General features: G+C 35.8%; 1 long non-coding RNA gene across 1 annotated transcript in view; it reads left to right on the plus strand.

Moving 5' to 3' along the window:
- Nucleotides 1-12,738, plus strand: part of LOC139688420 (uncharacterized) — a 30,103-nt gene that overhangs the window by 6,506 nt on the left and 10,859 nt on the right. Inside the window, exon 2 of the long non-coding RNA XR_011700745.1 lies at nucleotides 2,699-2,816. This is a non-coding gene — a long non-coding RNA (uncharacterized lncRNA). The remainder of the gene's footprint in view (nucleotides 1-2,698; nucleotides 2,817-12,738) is intronic.

Genomic DNA, 12,738 nt, shown 5'->3' on the forward strand with positions numbered 1-12,738 from the left:
ACGTTGAGAGTAATTTTGTACTTCTTGTACTTGACCCTAATGCTTTATTTGTTGATGAAGTTGTATTCTGTATCGGTAAAGAACAAATGTTTGACATTTACATTAATGAAATTAGATATGCCTATATTGGATTACCGACTAAGATTTATCACAGTTCGTGAAATTTATTATTTAAGATTTATTTTCAAATTCATTCCCTAAGGAAGGACTGGAATGGTTTGGACAGAAGAATGTTTACATAGATCTCCGCTGGATGATTGAGAGGGAAAAGTTTGATTCATGGAGTGGTGTGACTTTAAATTTAAGGGGTTTAGTGTGGATGGATTTTTACTCTTTTCGGCATGAAATTTTAGTAATCCTTGGGAGTCTTTGACCTTTAGTGATGACACCAAGAAGTCAAGGGTAACAGTTTGAATAGTATTGTGATTGATTTTGTGGATGAGTAAAAGGAAAGACCTTTGCTAAGAAGAGATTTTTCACTTGGGATCAAAGGAATTGAACAAAAGTTTATAAAATGTTAGTTAGATGTCTTTAGCGTAACCTGCCACTTGGTTAGAAAGAGTGATTGGTCTTTGGGCTAAGGATTGTGCTGTGAAATAAAACAAGGCTGTGGTAGCAAAAAGGGTCGCAAGAACAGGTTCGAACAGGTGCAGGGATGAGGGAGGAGTGTTTTAGTCTGAAAGTGTGGTAATAAAATAGTCTATGGTGATAGGAGGTGCAAATCGAAGAAATGGTTTACAAAGATTTTTTCAGTAACTTAGAACAGGTCAAATTGCCCATTGTAGAGTATTATAGAATATTGTTAGGAAATGGGGATGCAACAAGCTTAAATTTTGTAAGTGGATTATATAGAAGCATAGTGTGTATTTTCCAGGTTATTTTATTGATTGAAGACAGATTGAAGGGTGGAGTGAATAAGTGTGAACAAATAAGTATAAGGCATACAGGAGACCAGGAAGGGGAATTTATATGCAAAATCCATGAGGACTACTTATCTCCAATGTTTTCTTTCGATACTTATTCTGTCGGTCATACCTCTTACAATGATGAACTTGGATGAAGCCACCAAAAATTTGAATGTGTTTACTTTAATTTTGTGCATTGTATTTTATCTGTCGTATTCTTGTGATAAAATATGCTGTATGTGCATGGATTCATGAAATGAATATAAAGATTTCAGTGGCACAACCATATTCTTGTGTGTTGAGGATTAGAATGAAAATACAGGGAAAAGGGAGGGTAGGATGGAAGGTGTTTAGAGTTGGAATTCAAGAAAACCATAGGAAGGGAAAATGTATTTACTAGTCAGCTATGTACACTTTTAGATAACTGGCTGGTGCTGAAGAAGGGTTGTAAGGGATACAGTGATGGTTGATGTGAAGATGATATGGTGAATAATCCAGTTTAGAGGTTTTGTTTCATAATTCATATTTTAGTTGGTTAATTACATTACTGGAGGTTCAAGATGGAATGGGGTAGGAGAGAATGGATGCTATTAGGGGAGGGAGAGAATGGCAAAAGAGGGATAAGTTTTGCATCTGGCCCAATTGAATGGAGTCATGTGGATTTGGGGGTGGTGGAGGATTTAGATGGTGGTTTTCAGAATGCCCAATAACCACCAACCTAAAGCATTTGCTGCCAAAACCCTGTCCCCACACCTCCCATGTAGCTCCTCTCCCATTGCTTCAGCCTTAACTCTTATCAGAAGAAGGTGGTTGTACCACATTAATATTAATAGTAATTTTCAAGAAGATTCTTTAAATTCTAATTGAATATATGTTTATAACTTAATTGCTACGGAATAAGATGGGTATAACAATAAGTATGCATCCCATCAGGAAGATTTTTATGGTTTTAATTACAATTACCTGATCCTCTACATAGAGAGACTGTGGAGTGGTAAATGGTCCTAGTGGGTTTAGTAATGAAGGTACATGCATTTGAATTGGGGTAGGATAGATGTTCTGTAGTTTAATAGACAATGTCCTTGTGCCTCCCCCAATTGCCACGTATTGAAAATCAACCACTTGCCTTTGGGCACTCTTCATGTTGCTCCATATTGGCTTTCCTTGGTATTCTGTGGCTATAACATCATTTATGAGAATTAAATACCGATTTACTTTAAGCAGATGGAATCATTGCATAGATAACATTTGTACATGTTTGCACTTTGGTGAAACTTTCTCTCTGGTCATGTATGGCCAAAATGTGATTCCCAATAATATTATAAGTATTCCTAACTAATTTTAAGCTAACACAACCTATAGGAAAGGGTAAATGATATGACATTTTTACCATTGGTAATTTGTAAATGTGCACATGTTTTTGTCAAGCTCATCATTAAGGAAGATACTCATTACTGAAAAAAAATATTCCTCAGAAAACAGAAATAGCATGTAGGTACTGAATGCATTCTAATGTTATCCTCCATCTACAGTTTCATAATATCCAAACCTCAAATTATGGGCAGCTTCCTATTGTTTGGCAAGAACTAAGAGAAAAGATGTCAGTTCAAGAGGGTACTTCAAAATTGACCTGTGTCATTATTTAGTGAGGAATGTGGTAGGCTAACCTAGCTTTGAATTTGACATGTTTTTAATTCTCTTGTAGTTGTTGAATAGTATATCTTGTCATTGATACTATTTGCTCATGAGCCCATTCTCCATTAAATTTTTTTATTTCCTTTTTTGCCTTGAAGGGCATCAATTCTGGTAGAGGGAAAATAAAAGGGATGGAATGATGCTATGTTGGAGGAGAGTGGGAGTATCAAACACCTGCCGCAGCAGTCATTCAATGGTGATGGTGGTAACTGTATGGTAAGCTATTGAAATAGTACTTTCTGTAATTTTGATCATGCATGTACATACAGTAAGTAACAGACTAAAAATGCATCTCACTTTTTCATATTTGGCAATTCAGTTTTTTGCCATGCCTCAAAGGTTTAACTGGGGTGTGGAGTGCAGCAGTCTGTGGAAAGTGAGAATTTTCTTTTTTTTTAAGTTGTCCTGTATATCTGCATTTAAGAACATAGTGTGAAAATTATGTTATCAAGGTGGGGGTGCAGTCACAAAATGCAGTGCCCTCTGATTGAAAGTAATTGGGAGATAGGACATTTGGTGCAGAAAGGATGGCTACGTACCAGGAATAGCTAAACTACAATGGTAGTTCAGCTATTCCTGGTAAGTTGCCAGTTCCATGTGTACCAATGTATAGGAAATATGGTTTTGAAGAAGACCATCAATGATGAGGAATGTAATGTAGAATAAGAATAATAAAAAGTGAATTTAATAGAAAAAGATGAGTTAAGGCTTGAAATGAGAGTATTAATAGATTCTCAGTCATGCTATCAAGATTGTGGTTCCATATTTCCATAGAAGTAGTTGGAGGATTTGGCAAGGATAGAAAATGTGCTCTAGGTGACCATAAAGAGGTTGGAAAATGCTGGACCTCTATGGGTAAACACAAAATTAAATATGTATCTCTGGTCTGAAGAAAAAATCAACTTTTGAAGAGGAAAGCATTTTTTTACTAGATGGTTAAGAATATCAAGTAGAAACTGTTTGGAAAGGAGATGCAGTATTAGTTTTTTGGAGAGGTAGTCCTATAAGGAGGCCAGACCTTCATCACAAGTGATTGATGTGTATAATGAGGTTATGTTGATCTTGGGCACGATTAGGTTCAAATTGAAGTCAATTGAGATGAAATTTAGATTATTGAAGTAAATGTAGCTGTCTTGTACAGAAGAGGGTAAGAAATTTACAAGGGGCTGTAGATAATGCTCTGCGAAGACATACATGTAGTTTCTTTCCGTGGGGAATTAAAACCTGACACAGTGGGGTAGTACAAATGGTGGTCCATATGAATTTCAGATAGCTTGTGGAGTTAGGGTGAAAGGATGGAAAGGCCTAAAGTTGAAGAGAGAGGCATAAATACCTTTTGGAAATTGGGGTTGGGATCTTCGTTTGATGTTGTGTAGTCTTGGGAATTGAGGATCACTATCATAGAATCCTTGTCATCAATTCTTATAATGATGTTGGGATTAGAACAGTTTTTTAAGGGTTTTTCATGCCGGTTTGGATGGGTTAATTTTGGGTGTAAAGAATTTGAGGAAAGAATATTTGGGATTTTTCTTTGCTGATCACCACCTCTATTAAACCACTTACTGACCACTTGAGAGTTCTTTTTCATATTTCTATGATTAATATTTGTGTTAGTTCCTCCCAAGTTATTTTAAACCACTAAGCAATCATATCTAAAAGAATTATCATGTTTTGAGAGATGTTAGAAATTGTAATTTTTATTTGTGGCATGCACTCCTTAGTTGCAGATTTTTAGCTACTCAAAATTAAAAATTCAATCCAGCCCAGCACATTTGCTGTAACCATGGTATTTTCAAGTGGATTTTGGTGTTCTGTTATTTAATTTATCAAAATGAGTCAAAAATTGAGCTTTTGAAAATCACCACCAGACTATGTTGGTTCAATCCAGGCTTTATACAGTTAATATCTCCATTATACAACGGCATATTCTATTTGACAGTATTCCACTTCCATTATCACCACAAAATTATATTGGTATTTTCGGAAAGAAAATAAAATTTGGCACTAAATTTTGGTACAAGAATTTTTCTCTTTTGGCTGCACTTTAAAGGATTCTGAAGAGAAAAGCTGGTAGATGGATGAATTTCCAATACATTTTTGGTTAAAAATAAAATATTAGTGCATTAATCAATAAAGGTGGTATTTTCTTGAAGGTAAGCATATGTTAAATGACTGCAAAATGAGCATACCTTCATATTTATTATGAACTCTCTTTGAACCAATCAAGCATTTTTGTAGTTAAGGTAGTGTTGGATTAAATTTTTATGTTAGCATAACTACATAACTAAGAAGTTTAGTCCATTTGTCAAAGATAAAAAAGATCATAATTTATATCACCCATCAAATATATTTTATTACTTTAGAAGCACTCATTTTTTGTATCTGTTGACTTGATTATGGTGTCGTAGCATTAATGAATGCATTACAGAGGACAGAAGTGAATTGGAGGGATAGGTGAACCTATCTGCAACCTGTGCATGTCTCATACAGCTCAATTGTGTGTGGTGGCTGAAGAGTCAAGATGCACAGTGTTAGGAAGAGAGTTATGTAGTAAGGATATTAAGAAAAGATGAGTGAAAACTTTGATATGGAGCTCAGCATTTTATGGTGTGGAAACATGGTCATTGAAGTAAGATAATATGAATTGATAGGAGTCTTTTGAGATATTTGTATGGAAAAGGATGAAAAAGGTAAAATAGATCCAAAGAAAACAAAGATGGAATGGGGGCAGACGATTGCTGGCAGAAATACTAAGGAGGCAGGAAGGGTGGATTTAGAGGATTTTGCTTAGTGATGGGATATTGAAGACTGATGGAGGGGATTAAATAAGGCAAGTGAGGTAGGGGCAGGAAAAGGATAGGCATATAGGATGGAATGAATGAAGATAGGAAGTATGCAGATTTGAAGAAGGGTGGGTGTGTTTTAGTAGTATAAAGAAATACACATAGTTAAGCACTTCACATTGAATCAAAGATCTGATAACTCTGCCCTATGATACTATAGAAGTGAACTATTAGCAAATAAAATAAAATCAGTAAATATTCATATATTCTGCCATACTTTCATTTAAACTAGCTTCATTTTCTTCTTTCAAAGTTTCCATATTTGGTAACCATTCACTGCCACATTCACGAATAAGAAATGATGGCCGGCAAACTGGGCAAATAACATCCATCCAGATAACATCGGCAATTTTTCTGGAAAAAGTGAGAATAGTTTATTATCAAGGCAATAACCTTGGTAGATACTAGCGTCTTTGGATTTTAACCTTCAGTTATCCTGTTTAATCATCTGATGGTAGAATGACCCATCTCATGGTCCAAAGAAGCACTGCTGTATAAGTTGCTTTGCCATTTGCAATAAATCCTCAATCACTGACAAAATTTAATTATTAAGCACCTACTGGGACCCTATTTTTTTTTTAAGGAAACATTTTCTCAGATCAATTTTAAAAGTGGGACTCAAATATACCTATATGTAATTTCTTTTTGTCCATTCTACTGTCAAATTTCTTCATCATCATGATCGAATGAATTGACAGACAAAATAAAATGTGGCTTTGTTACCAATTTGTCACTCATTCCAAGAAGCTTTGGTCTGCTACAGCAATGCAATTCTGCCATGGACTAAACTTTGTACAAGAGACAGATAAATGAGTTTGATTGTATCATATCAAAGTGATTCAATGAATTGAAATGCCCTACGAGTCAGTGCATGTAATTAAGAGTGGAAAACAGACAAGCATACTTCAGAGGGATGATTTTTATCACTGCCAATAATAAGTACTCTGGTAAAACTCTTAGTACACTTCCTTTCCCTTAATTTCCCATCAGATTTAGTATGGTTTGGGCACAAGCAAGCTGTGCATGCGTATTTCTTCATCATTGCGTCCACTTACCCCTCTGGAGGAACAGCCCAAGTGCATCCTCGAGATATTGAATAATCAGAAGAATTCACGAAATCATACCATTTAGATTCTTCTTTAATTATTCTTTCAAATGAGGAAGCTCTTGAAAAGTTACTGATTCCAGTCCCAGAATCAGAAGGATACCCTTTGGCCACTATGCAAGCTATTTTGGTTTGTAAAACGTAAGGCTCTAGTGATTCCAGAATGTTTTTCTCCGCAGGGAATAATAATTTTTGAGTCTTATCTTTGGTATCTCCCTTGGTGGAAGGATTTTCTGAAAGAAAATTTTGATGGTCTCTAAATGTGATAAAACTGAAACTTAAGAACAATAGAGAAAAATATAAAATGACCAAAAATGAATGCCTAACCAAGAACCCACGAAAACTAAAAAAGGAATATGTATTAATTGAATGTTAGAAAAGATAAAAATGGTATGAATCTAAAATAAAAATCATGCAAAGCATATAAAACAGCATTAACAAATTTTTCAAACAGCATCAACTCTTTTTAACTAAATTTAAAAAAATACATTACTTGAACCAGGAAACAATAATATGTGATGAGCTTCAAAACTGTTAAAAGATTAAGTTCAAAGCAATTGTGGACACTAAATGTTCGAGTATCTACTAGGTAAGTTATATGCACAGGTCTTGAGAGTTCTGATCGATTCCATGATGGTTGGCTAGGATCTCAATTGTTTTCTTATTCCCATTTCTTCTAAACAAATTTTTATTTTTAGATTCTCTGTAAACAATTGCACATTTATTTGAGCCTGTTCAAAACAATAGGAAATTTATGGCTTCCAAGAATTAATTCCCATCCCTTTCTCCTTCATTCTCCATCCTTTCCCCTTCCTGTTGCAAATGCAGCTCAAGTGATATAATGTAAGGTAGTAATTCCGATAGGCTTAATTAAATTAATCAAAGAATATTGTAACAAGGCAATGTTCAGACGATGAGTCCACTGCATCCTCTTCATAACCTAACCTCTCAATGGAATTTTTTGTGAGTCTCTACAGAAGATGGAGTATTTGAAATAGAATTGCGTATCAAAGTTCAAATTTAACGAGGACAAATTTTTACTTTTGATGAAGTTTTCTTGGGTCAGGGGTTCCATATTGGCCAACGGTCCCCCTGAGATTATACGACTTGCCCAAGATCCACAAGATCGGCATACCACTAAGACCAATTGTAAGCACCATCAGTTCTCCCACCTATAACTTGACAAAGCACCTCACCAGCATTCTGGTGCCAATTGTAGGCTGCTGCGAGCATCACATCCGAAACTCTGCAGACTTTGTAAAAATCCTGGGGAAAATCCATCCAGAAGCAAGGGATATCCTGGTGAGTTTGAATGTGGTATCCCTTTTCACGCGGGTCATCCTGGCTGATACTTTACGCCTCCTGGATGCTAAGTTTGATGCTGCCATGGTGATGCTATTTTGCCACGCTCCGATATCCACCTACTTCCTGTGCAATGGGCAATACGTCAAGCAAGCAGATGGAGTGGCAATGGGATCTCCACTCTTCCCTGCCATAACAAAATTCTTCATGGAAGACCAAGGGAAAGGTATTCAAATCACCCCCCTCCACTCAAGACATTTTTACTGGTATGTTAACGACACCTTTGTGATTTGGCCACATAGGAAGGAGGCACTGAACGAATTCCTGTGACACATGAAATGCCTACACCCAAACGTTTACTTCACAATGGAATTGGAAATTGGGGGCAAACTCTCTTTCCTCAACATCCTGATTCAAAGAAAGAGTGATGGTGCACTTGGGCATGGGGTATATTATGAGCTGACGCATACGGATCTATACCTGAATGGAAAGAGCCACCACCACCCAGCCCAGCAACAAGCAGTGCTGAACACACTACTTCAATGAGGTAGGGCCATTGCTGACAAGAACGTTTGTCGGAGGAGATAAGCCACCTCGAGAAAACATTCATCCAAAATGGGTATAGTGGATGCGACATCTCTTTGGTCCTTAAAAGGTCCTTCAATCCACAAGTACACATGACGCAGGAGGATAAGGAAGATGAGACACCAAAAGCCAGGGCCTGCTTGCCATATGTCTCCTCGATTTCTGGGACACTATCCAGGATATTGGCTAGGCATATAATCGAGGCCATCCATAAACCACCGGGAAAAATTAGAAATCTTCTCATCAGAGCCAAGGACCCAATTGGCCTAAAGACCCCAGGCATTTACCAAGTCCCGTGTACCTGCAGAGATATCTACATTGGATAGATGGGGCAGACCATTGAGACCAGATTAAAGGAACACCAAAGACACTTATGGCTGGGCCAGTTGGAGAAATCAGCCATCGCTGAACACAGCATCAGGATGGATCACCCCATTAATTTCGAAGGGACGAAGTTACTTGCCTGCACCAGCAGTTACTGGGATCAAACAATTAAAGAAACAATTGAAATAAGAATAGCAAGATGTAATTTCCACAGGGACTCTGGTGGCTATTCCCTCAGCAATGCGTGGAAACCGGTGCTGATGAAGGTAGGAAAAGGAAGGAACACAACACAAGGTCATGGCGACCCACCAGGAGGCTCCTCCATCACGAACCAATCACGAGTCATCTGACCCATGGGTTCATGTATATAAAAAAAAATGCAGTAATCAACCTGAAGGTTGGTTTGGTAGGTGATGGTAGAGTTCACCCAGTACCAAGCCCTATACGTCAAGTGAAATTCACACATCAGGGTAGGGGGGCCAGCTCCTTTCCCTGTGCCGGTTAGGGTTTCCCAGGAATATCTGGTACCCAAAAAATCACATAGCTTGGGTGGAGCTGCAGGTGTCCATAGACTTGCCTGGGAATCAAACCCGGGCCCCTCCTTAGTAGTCGACCCGCTCTACCCCCTGGACTACCGCGTCCCACCCATACATCTTAAACAATTAATTACCAAAACAATGAGTCTACTTCATACTCAACATAAGCTTGTTATAAAAATTGTCCACATTGAATCATGAGTGAAGATGTTTAATAAACACCTTTATGCTCCAGAGAGTTTTTCATGAGCTTCATTTCTTCAGCATTTTCAGAGTCGGCTGAATTGATTTTCTTATGTTCTTCCTTTTTTATATGTTCAAAATCCTTGCTTTTCTTTCCTGATTTCTTATTCTTTTTCTTTCCCTGAAAATGATAAATTAGTTAGTGTACTATTTACTTACCTAGATGCTAGAGGTTAACTTAAAATCTACAGGTAATTCTTTCTAGTCAAAGGATTTGGTACCCTTGGTCCTAAGCAAAATCAGGAAACCCTCAGTGGTATTTCTCAGATGCTATTTATTCCTTGCACTTTTTTTGCAAATTAATGAGATACCTACCATATAACTTCTTAACAGTGTATTAAAGGAACATTTCACACACAACAAGTTTATTTCAGCATTGGATTTGATACCAAAGGTCTGACAAATTGGCCATCCTTAATGGCTAACAATGTGAAAATATTCATCAGCATGAAATGAAAATGAGTTTTCTCATGCCTAATTAATGAATTAAGGGGTAATTATTTACTATTTCCACCAATGTGAAATGTATTTTCACTTAAAATAAGGTGAGGTTTCTTTATCCTCAAATTTACGTACTATATTACAGTATGGATAGCTCTCCAAACCCTACATCAATGTAAAATTTCATCTCTCTAAGAAGATGATTTTTCCCAGCTTTCATTCATAACTGTGTTCTCTTGTTTGTATTATGTGTATTGGTTCATTGACATTAGTTTTTGAAATAAATTGCCATTAATGGGTGTGTTAATCAAATGTTGAAATAGGAGATAACTTCAGGCGTCACTTTGTGGAAACGATACATATTGCAAAAGAAACATTTGGTTTTTCCACATAAAATTTTATGTGGAAAAACCAAGTGTTTCTTTTGCAAAATGTTGAAATCATTATTGATCTAATTATCTGCTGTTTCAGCAATCTGAATTGCAGAAACGCTATGTTTGTTTTTTTGCTGTAATTATATTTTTAAATCAATTAACAAAGTCGCAATACCTGTTAACTAGCCTAAGATACATTTTATTTCATTTAAAATTTGCTTGGGAAAGGTAGAATAAAAAAAATATGTAAAATCAAGCAGAAGCCACAAATTCTGCAACAAGTACATGTATATAAAATTAGTAAACCTTCCTATACGAGGAGCCACGCTTCAAATATTGATGTCGGATGCTTTTATTTAAATTTCTTGTGCCAGATTGAATGCACAAATCGTTGTTTTTATGTTGCTATAATAGTGAGATGTATTTCATTGATAAAACATTAAATGCCTTTTAAAAATATATTTCCTCAACTTCAATTTTACATATCATCTCAGTGGCCCCTTCAAAAACATTAGGTAATTTGAAGTTTCCCTGTAAAATGGCATCTTATGCATATAAAACACATCATTATCATTAATGGCATACATACATATCTACCTTAACTAATTTAGTATGCATAAAATATAATATGAATAAATGTATATAACTTCCAATTCCTTACTCAGATATACTTTAATTGAATAGTGGAGAAATATTTTCTCTTCACCAAGTTTCGATATGAAAATGTATTGTTTTTTCCAATGCATGGATATTTATTGTTGTAGATCTTTGTTAACAAAATCTAAGCAATTGGCAATCAATGGCAATATTTCATGTAATGAAGAGCTTGAAACTTGGCATTAATTTTCACCTTTGCTTTACTTTCCATTTCTGCCTTTTCTTGATTCTTTTTTTCAATTTCCAACTGTTTCTCTCTTAGCAGTTGTTCATCACTTTCCCAAAGCTCTTTAGCCTTTTCAACAATTTTTAATTTTCTAAGTTTCGGTTGAAAGCAAACCTTCACTGTCCTCATCTATAAATTGCATATTCCAATTACATAGGCATCCTTAAATTTAAATTTAATTGATGAAAAATTGATATTTTTTCATAATTTACCTGTTCAGGTTTGAGATACCCGTGACGGGGATAAATAAGAATGTCTTCAGATTGAGTTATGAATTCATACCAATACCCAGAGTCAGGTAATTGTCCAGCATCTATATAATAAATGGATTTTGGGTCATTTGTAAGACTGTATAAAAGGCAAATATTTGAATTCTCTTTACTTGAATTATTCAATTCTGAGATAGTTCTTTCTTATCTGTTATAGAATTGAATCAATAAGGATATTTAACTTAATGGACATTAAAATTAACATTCCCTTACATCTAAGATTAGCGTAATCACCCCTATTTCAATAATCACTTTCAATCATCGCAAAATGTTCCATCAAATGTCTGTTACTCTAAGACAATGGAAATATTGACTTGCATTTTTTGTTCAACTGAAGCTTGTGTGTTGTTTTTCAAATAGAAATGAAGTGGCCAAATCGGAATTGGAGAAGAGCATTGCTCCTCTATAAGGCTTATTTGGATCCTCTGTTTCCCATTAAATGTTAAATTTCATAATTTGCCTTCTAATCTGTCCAGCTTATTTCTTTCATTCTACTAAAAGCTTCTAATATGTACTACATCTCTAATCTTTACTCATTTTATAAAGTAAGTTTGCCATCACCCTATTCATATGTTTTTTTTAAATATTAATACTCATTCCCTAGATTCTCTTGTAAAAATTACTACAGTGTATCAATATAAATTTAACCTTCTACTTTCCTAATATGGTATATTCTTCAAAATTATACATTTGAAGTATGAAGAAATAAGTTTAATCATGCCGTAGGGAAGGAAATTTATAACGAAAATAGGCATTGTCCCTTAATATCCGTATCCCCTATTCAGCTGGTATGTTACAATTGTTAATATCCCCGTGGGGTGTTTGGTATTAATAATAGCATTTATTAACATCTGTATGGGAGTGAAGGGATTTTCCATGTAACAAATGGGAGCACATTTAAACTTGATAATACATTTTTGTGTCCATCATTGGTTTGTGGGATAAATGATTGAGTTGGTTCCCTGTCACATTCTTCAATAGTGTTTTTAAAGTGATACCATCACTCAAATGGCTGCCTCATTGAGGTCAAATGCCTTTGCAGTCACCTAGCTAAGGAACAGAGGCTCCGTGGATTGCCTTTCAACTGGCTCTTACCCTTTGACCCATATGGCATGAGTGTCTCAACTTGGAGCAATTATCATTACTCCCACCAGTATAGCTATAGAGGGGTTGTATTTCATCACACACAGCTCAGGGTCATCAATAACAGGACGGAGAGGAGGGCAAATAATT

This window comes from Hetaerina americana, unplaced genomic scaffold (assembly GCF_022747635.1).
Source record: "Hetaerina americana unplaced genomic scaffold, ioHetAmer1.1.p SCAF_2, whole genome shotgun sequence".
NCBI classification, from domain to species: domain Eukaryota; kingdom Metazoa; phylum Arthropoda; class Insecta; order Odonata; family Calopterygidae; genus Hetaerina; species Hetaerina americana.